This window comes from Zeus faber (assembly GCF_960531495.2).
Source record: "Zeus faber genome assembly, chromosome: 15".
NCBI classification, from domain to species: Eukaryota; Metazoa; Chordata; class Actinopteri; order Zeiformes; family Zeidae; genus Zeus; species Zeus faber.
In genome coordinates this window covers 12735862-12744092 of record NC_137194.1, presented here as the reverse complement: position 1 = coordinate 12744092, position 8231 = coordinate 12735862, and positions in this window count along the sequence as shown.

Here is an 8231-nt window from a genome sequence, read left to right as displayed (position 1 = left end):
AGGAATGCACTAGGCTTTATTCATGGAAGAATGCTGACCTGGGCAGTTGACCTGGACAGAGTGGGATTCTGCTTGCCAACTGGAGCAGTGTCCAATTTTAGTGTAGGAGTCTTTGCTACTAAATATGTCCCGTCTGAAAATATAATTGCCAGCTACCTTGAAATGCCTGGAAACTGATCCTTGCAATGAAAGTATAAAAACCCAGACTGAGATGGGGAAACTCACTCCCAGCTACGTCCAAGCTATGTGAAATGAAAACGGTCCGGCGATCCGTGGGGTTCAAGGTCAAGTTCAAGTTCAAGTTCAAGTTCAAGCTCAAGTTCAAGTTCAAGTGGGGGGGAAGGTGGCGTTACGCACGGAGAAACGCCCGGCGGGGTACACGGAGAAACGCCTGACGGGGTACACGGAGAAACGGCCAATGCGGTACATGTGACAGGCAACAGGGATTTTGCGAACAAACACACAGAGACTCCCAACGTGGTCTCCCGACAGGTCTCCCCGTTACGCGTTATGTGTACAACTGTCCTTATTTGCAAGGGCAAATTGCACTCAAAACTTTATGGGCGTTTTTGGGCTGTCATATCGTTACCGCAATATCTTTTGTTCAAGTTAGATGGCGTAGATAGCGTGCCCAGATTGATGCGCAATTCAAGGCACTATGAGGGGACGCAATCCATTCTTTGTGCCCACAAAGAATGGATTCCACCACAAGCTGGTGTCACCAACAGAATGCCCGAGGTGGTCTCAGTGCTGTAGGGAAAATCTGAGCGCGGTTTCAATCTCCCCTACAAACAAGGTGAAAAGGGTCCCGGAAGCCTGAGGGCGTCGTCAAGTCACTTCAGCATTGACTGGACAGGACATGCACAGAAACTCCATTCGGAGGTGTCTTTCTGGGGAAGAGAATATCCTACTATCATTCTTAGAATTGCAAAAAAATACTGACGAGTACTAGGATTGGTCTGGGACCACGAGAGGATCACCTAAGATGGGGGCCATAAATATAAAAAACAAACGCATTCAAGGGTAAAGCCTGGAGAGATGCTGAATCAGTCCCAAATCCTACAGACCAAGGAGCATCAAACATACGATTTATGTCAACTAATTATGGGCCGGTAGCTGTGAACAGTTGCATGTCCGGGTCACAGAAGATGGGTTTTCTCGGGGAGGCAGTTTTAGGATGAGACAGTTGAGAGCGTTAAAAAGTAAGATAGAAGAGAAGAAGAAAGCTCATGAGGAAATCCATGATGAAATGTCTAAAAGGCAAAGGAAAAATGACATACCATTCAAGGCAGATGGGAAGGCTTACAGCAAAATGGTTAGAAGAAATAAATAACAAGGAAAGAAAAAGACAGGTAGGAACAGACAAATCCAACACCCCTATGCAGTGTCTTTAATGCGCAGGTGAGTTGGACTTGGCTCCGCCGCCAAGAGAGCCGCCACCACCACTGCTGTACCCAGCCCCGCAATCAATGCCACAACCGAGGCAACATCGCCCCGATCTGCCACAACCAGTGCAACAACCAAGGATGGAGGCCACACTGATTGCTGCACCCGATGGCATTCTACCCGCGTACGCTGACCCCTGGGCCACACCAGAAGCGACATCGTCAGCGAAACGTCAGCAACGAAAAAGCATCGCGTCACCTGACGATTCGTCAACTTCTTCCCGGTCCGTCTCGAGACTTTAAAGTTCAAATTGTGAAATTTCTCAACTTTCAATGGGGAAATGAATTAATTGAATTTTTGCTTTCATTTTCAACCATTTACTTTTCATTTTATTGCATTTGGAGTCAGTTTGTCGTGTTGTTTTGTTAACGTAGTTGGATTAGTTTGTGGGTTCAGTGTTTATATTTCACACAGCAGCTTCTGGCTTGAATACAATGTATTTTAGCGCTGAAATGAGTCATAATCTAATAATAAATACAGTGCGGCTTTTGACAGCAGGAAGGCAGTGCCGGTTCTCCTCCATGGGTCGCAGGGAGAATCCAGAGACGGCAGCGGTGGGTTCGGTACGCCCCCTACGGTTCAATACGCACATGTGAACCGTGTTTATTACGATATCATGATAGAAGTCCACCGGACAGGTTGGCGCGGCACACAGGCACGGCGTGGCGTGCAGCACAGCATTTCTCGATTTTTGTGCGAGAGGTCTATTTTTTTCTCAACTGCGTGCGGCTCGCCGCCTTTTCCATAGAAACACAAGATAAAAATACATAGAGATGTTTTTTTAAAGGGTCCGATCAATCAAGTTGTTTTTGAAGGATTCTTTTGGTGGGTGATGAGCCGTTCTTTTTTTTTTGTCAAGTTTTACAGTTTTACAGTGTTGTTTGTTTAAGTTTCCGTCTCCTGCCACTGGCAAATATTTCCCCGACTATGTAAGAGATAGCCTCCTCCCTCACCAGGAGGTGCCCTGGCTGAAAATAAGCGCACCCACTGTCACATAAGGTTCACAAAGCAAAGGCACACACGCACTGATCTGACTGTGAAGTTTTATTTCCAAAATGGCAGCGTATCTGAAGTGTTGCCACGCCGCTTTCGCAGCGCTGACGTGTCGCTTGTGGTGTGGCCCAGGGGTGAGCCTATTATTCTATGGCTCACCTCCCCATACCAGAAGCAACACAGTATATAATACTGGAGGAGGAGGGTCAAGAGGCTTCTTGAATCAAGCTGCAGGCGGGGCCTCAAATCTCTTGTCACCAAGCAGCCCTCGAGAGAACGCAGCTGGAGGAGGTTTCAGTCCCCCACTGATTGAGGTGGCCGATGGAAACAGAGAAATACAGGAGGTCTACAGACCATGGACAGTGTCAGATAGGTGGTACGGAGTCTGCCTGAAATGCAAGATGTGGGAGCGCATCTTATGCAGGACAGCTACTGCCCCTGATGAGAATTTAAACCCTCTACACATGAAATAAGACGTCTGCTGGGAATCCAAATGGGCCTGAAATGGAGCGCAGTTGAAGGAACATTCCCACAGATAGATGGATGCTACAGCTGGGGTGACGGTGATGCCTGCAGAGTGACAGTGGAGGCCCTGCTTGGAAGAATAAGAGCCAGATTTGTCCGCAGAATGGACTTGAGAAAAATGTCAGCCTGCAAACAAGGGTCAAGAAAATCAGTGGCAGATTACCCGGCACGCCTAACAGAAGTGCATGAAGCATTCAGCGGCCTCACCCGTCCAGGCCCAGACGCGCAAGGTAACATCCATATGAGTCCGTCTGAAGCACAACTGAGGGACAGATTTGTCCAAGGACTGAGACCTGAGTAACAGGGCCATGTGAAATACCATTGCGTGAAGTGTGACACTGGCAGACTGCCAGATGTTGAATGCGACACTATACATGCCGAAAAACCGAAGAATGAGAAACAGACAGAAAGATAAGAAAAAAGAAGTGAGTGACTCAAGATGGCACAGCTGCACGCCTTCGAGGGACAACAGTGAGGCAGAGGGTGCGGCGAAGGTCATGGTCGTGGTCACAGAGGACAGGGCCGAGGCAGGGGATCCGAGGATAGTTGCTTCATCTGTGGTAAGCAGGCCACTGGGCCAGAGATTGCTCAAAGCGGAAAGATAACATTGGACCTCAGACTGACTGGCGGAGGAGCCGGGGACACACGAGGATCTGATTTGTCACTTGAGAGCGTCCCTACACAAACACAAACACATTCATACACACCAGAGGCAGCAGTTTTAGTTGTTAAATTATAATTTATTTAGAACAACGGCAAACTCAAAGCAAACCTCAGGGTCGGTATCTAATGTTGTCACAGGACGGAAGGTTATGCCTAGGCTCACACTGAAGGTCGCGGGTCGGACAATCACATTTCTGGTAGATTCGGAGGCAACAGAATCAGTAATAATGGAAAAAGAGCCAAATCCAAAACTCAAATTTAGTAGGACATATATGAGAGCGATTGGAGCTATGGGCAATTCTGAAAGAAGACTACACAGTCCCAACTCTGGGTAGAGCACAAGATGAATGGTATATTCATGATAGTAGTAAATAGTAGTAATAATACATTCATTGGGCCGTGATCTTGTGTGTATTAGGTATCACCCTGGCTGCAAGAGAAGTAGGAATAGAGGTAATTAGGCAGGGAAAAAAGGCTCCACAAATGGTACAATACAGCCGAGAGGAATTACTGCATGTGTATGAATGGAGATTTACACACACAGGGCCATCTGCTACAGGAGGCACTAAGATACATGAGACAGGGAACAACAGTGTTCATGTCAAGCGCTTCACTATGCTGAAATGGTAAAATGGTTTAGCAAAGGTCAGGGAAGTGATACTTTGGGAACAGATTGGATGATTTGCAATGTCACGATGTGTGCTGTAGGAGTTGTGTTACCAGACAAAGTGCAACACAAGTTTTTCAACGTTTACCGTTCCAGTCCGCATGTTTCTTTAACAAAAGCTCCATGTCAGAGATCGCAAGATTTGGGACACTGGGTCAATCAGCGTAACAAGGACAACCGGTGGCAGGAAACGGAAATAAAACATGTTTTCACCCCGAACACTCTCCTGATTACATCCCTCTTTTTTTCTCCCTCAAATACTGCCATAGCAATCACAGGAAGAGGCCACGACTTAATTAACTCTGTTTTGTTGTTACATGCTGTCGTCTGATGTTTCTATCGTTACGTTTTGTACATGTACATGTTGTTGTTTGGTTTTTGTGGTGATTCTCCTCCTCTTGGAGAAGTTATGATGATTAGGGATTTGTGGCGGTTCAGTGTAACAAAAAGCTGTGCACTTCTCATCCCACAGGTCGTCCACAGGACAAGTAGTTCTTGATGATTAGAGGATGATTAAAGAGTAGCATTGCAGGTTGAGAAGTTGAACTCCAATTGCAGACTAACTCTGTCTTAGATGCAATAGCATACAAATATTCTGTTGTATGCCAAGCATGCTGACAGCACATGTCAAATAAATAAATATTTATAGGTCACGACTTAAACCATTGAAACAGCGCTGTCAAAAACATTTTCATGCTCAAAGGAGTGTACAATTAGTGCCAGTGCATACTTGATACCAGACCTACCGGAGTTGACAGGGGTTCCATTATTGGCTAAAAGTAAATATGATGTTGGATTAGTTAAAGCAACACTATAACTTTTTTACCTTAAAATAACAGCTTCAGAATCATTTTGGTACACAGACTTGTAATAAGGAGGCACCTCTTTTGTTCCCACCCAACCCCCTGAACGCCTGTTCCTGTACTATGTAACTTTGGGGTTCGGGTATGAAACCACGGGAGAAGTGTGTTTGCCTTTACGTCACTACATCACTTCCTTGATGTAAGGCTCCGGTAATTACCGTTTCTGCCAGGTACATTTTATTTAAAAAAAAACATAAATTATAAACTTGCCAGTCAAAATGTTCGGTAATAATGCTCATACAAAATGCAGCCGCTCCACCTCCCCAACGTCAAGGATGAGACAGGCCAGTAGTGCGCCAGGCCCCCACTTTCATTGTGCCACGGGGTTTGTTTTCTGACTCACGCATGCAAACCGAGCTGCCGGGACGAACACATCTGGTACCAACACCGGTAGCAGAAAGCCGATTCCCAGAGCCGATGACTCACCGAGTGCTCACTGAAGCGGACAGGTCCGTGCAAGGGGTGCTGTAACCTAGTAGTACCTCTGCGTTCCTATTATCCAGTAAATGCCAGTTTTTGACCGGGAAAATCTGTTGAAGTCTGACAAATTTAAATCCCTTCATTACGTCCGGTGAAAATAATTCCCTCCAATCACAATTTGAATTAGTGCTGGGTGGATCATTTTAATTTAAAAAAAATGCAGATCTGTTGATTTCTGCATTCTGCAAGTTGCAAAGGAAAGCCAATCAGTTTGGACGATCTAAAGCTGACCAGTCACCTCTGACCAATCACGTTTGTCGATATAGAATTAAGCCCCGCCCCCTCCCTTATGGACAGATTGCGCTTGAAAACACAGTAGACACACACACACAGAGCGGAGACAACCGCAGTGTCTACAATTAAATTGAGAAAAGATGATGTGTCGTTGGGACACATACATCCATAGTTTGGCTTTTTTGGGGATATTTAAGTTCCCACCCAAAGCAGATGGTAAATATCCATTGTGTAAAATATGTCGACCAGACGTCCCGACAAAGATGGATAACACCACAAACTTTATTATTTATTAAGACCTACTTGCCATATTTATTTTGTTTTTTGTTTGATCAAATTTTATTTCAGTGAAATGTTAATTAAAGCTGGTGCACTTGTTACTTATCGTTCATGAACAGAAATGATTTGATTTCAAGTAGTAATATTCATAAATTGTATTCATTTATTTTTAAAATGGAGTTAATTGGCGGGACTTATAAAATTTTGAATATTCAGTATATAAAATATTATACACCTACATGCCTTGATGTCACTTTCTATAAAGCCTTCTTATCAATTATCAATAAACACGGCGAATATTTCACCGGAATCTCTCCCATTTGTCCGGAAAATTTAAATCTCCCAGGACACGTTGGCCAACACCAATTTTTTCTCTGGTGAAACTCTGGTGTAAATTATATTTGCTTTTGTCAATAGACTGTTATTGAAAGGTGACCGATAAGGTTCAAATTTGTCCAGTTAAATAAATGATACAACATTGGTTTGAAAGTGCACTTGCACTCAGAAACTGTAGGGGCGCTTATTGCTCTTATTGCCCATGTAGAGAGCAATATCCCCTGAAAACATACGGGGTCAAGGGGATTACACCGGTTTTTGAATCACTGTTAAAGGCAAACATTATTGTTCCATGTGAAACATCACCAGTACGTGCACTTGTTTTTCCAGTGAAGAAAATCAGAGATGCGGGATTACAGGAGAATGAAGATAAACGAAGTCCAGCAGCTTACTTTTCATCCAATCTAGATGCTGTGGCAGCAGGATTGCCTATATGTCTCAGAGCAGTAGCAGCAGCAAAGAAAGCTATACTAGCTTCACGTGATTTGGTAGGATACCAAGAATTTGATATTTTAGTGCCACATTCCATCAAATCGCTTGAAAAAAAGACCACTCATCTCTCAGCTACAAGTTGGTTAAGGTATCACAGTGTTGTGCTTGACATGCCTAATATCACTGTGAAAAGACATACTGTTCTAAATCCAGCTTCTCTTCTCCCCACAGCAGACGAAGGCGAACGACTGTGTGGCAGCTATAACTGAAGCTTGCGTCCCCAGACCAGATCTGCAGGACACACCTCTAATGAATGTAGATCTAGAGCTGTTTGTGGACGGTTCAGCCTCAAAGGACCCAGCCACAGGCAAGATACAGGCAGGCTTTGCCATAGTTACACAACATGAAATGGTCAGAGCCGAGCCACTTCCCTCTAACTTTTCGGCACAAGCAGCTGAACTTAAAGCCCTCACAGGGAAGGCAGCGAACATTTACATAGACAGTCGTTACGCTTTTGGTGTTGTTCACGGTTTTGGCATAACTAATGCCTAAGACAAAAAGCTTTACAGATTTACCGGCGCTGCAGAGCAGATCCACATGTGAGGAAAATGCTCTCTGGAGGAAATCACAAGCACATGTGAAGGAAGGAGTTTGGTATGGGCCAAATGACAAACCATGCTTACCTAAGTATCTGTTTCCCTTCTTTGCTTAAATGACACATGGTAAAGACCACATGTCAAAAGGGGAAATTATGTCAGAAATCAACAGATATTGCTCACAAATTAGTCTAAAGTTTTTAACAAAAAATGTTGGGCAGCAGATGCCAATCGGCGCACATCCACCACCAGATGAACCTTTTGTTCACTTGCAAAGGGACTTCATTGAGCTAACATTGAGTAAAGGGAAGAAATGTTGTTCAGTAATTGTTGACATGTTTTCTAAATAGGTTGAAGCCTTTTCCACTTCGTAAGAAGATGCAGGGGCTGTGGCCAAAGCATTGGTAAGAGAGATTATTCTAAGATGGGGGACACCATAAAAAAATAGTAGTAACAATGGTGCACATTTTGCAAATGCTGGTCTGAGGTTAGTAGGTGACTATTTGGGAATTGACATGAAATATCTCTGTGCCTATCAAATGGGTTTATTCCGTTTTTTAAGTTTTGTTTTGAAGACCACCGAACACAGGGATTCGGCCTCAGAAGAGACAGTTACCTACACAGACTTATGTGAGGGTGAAATCTTACGTTATTGTGGGAACCTCTTCACTGCGTTTCGTGACATTCACAGTTTGGTGAAGGACACACTACCACGAG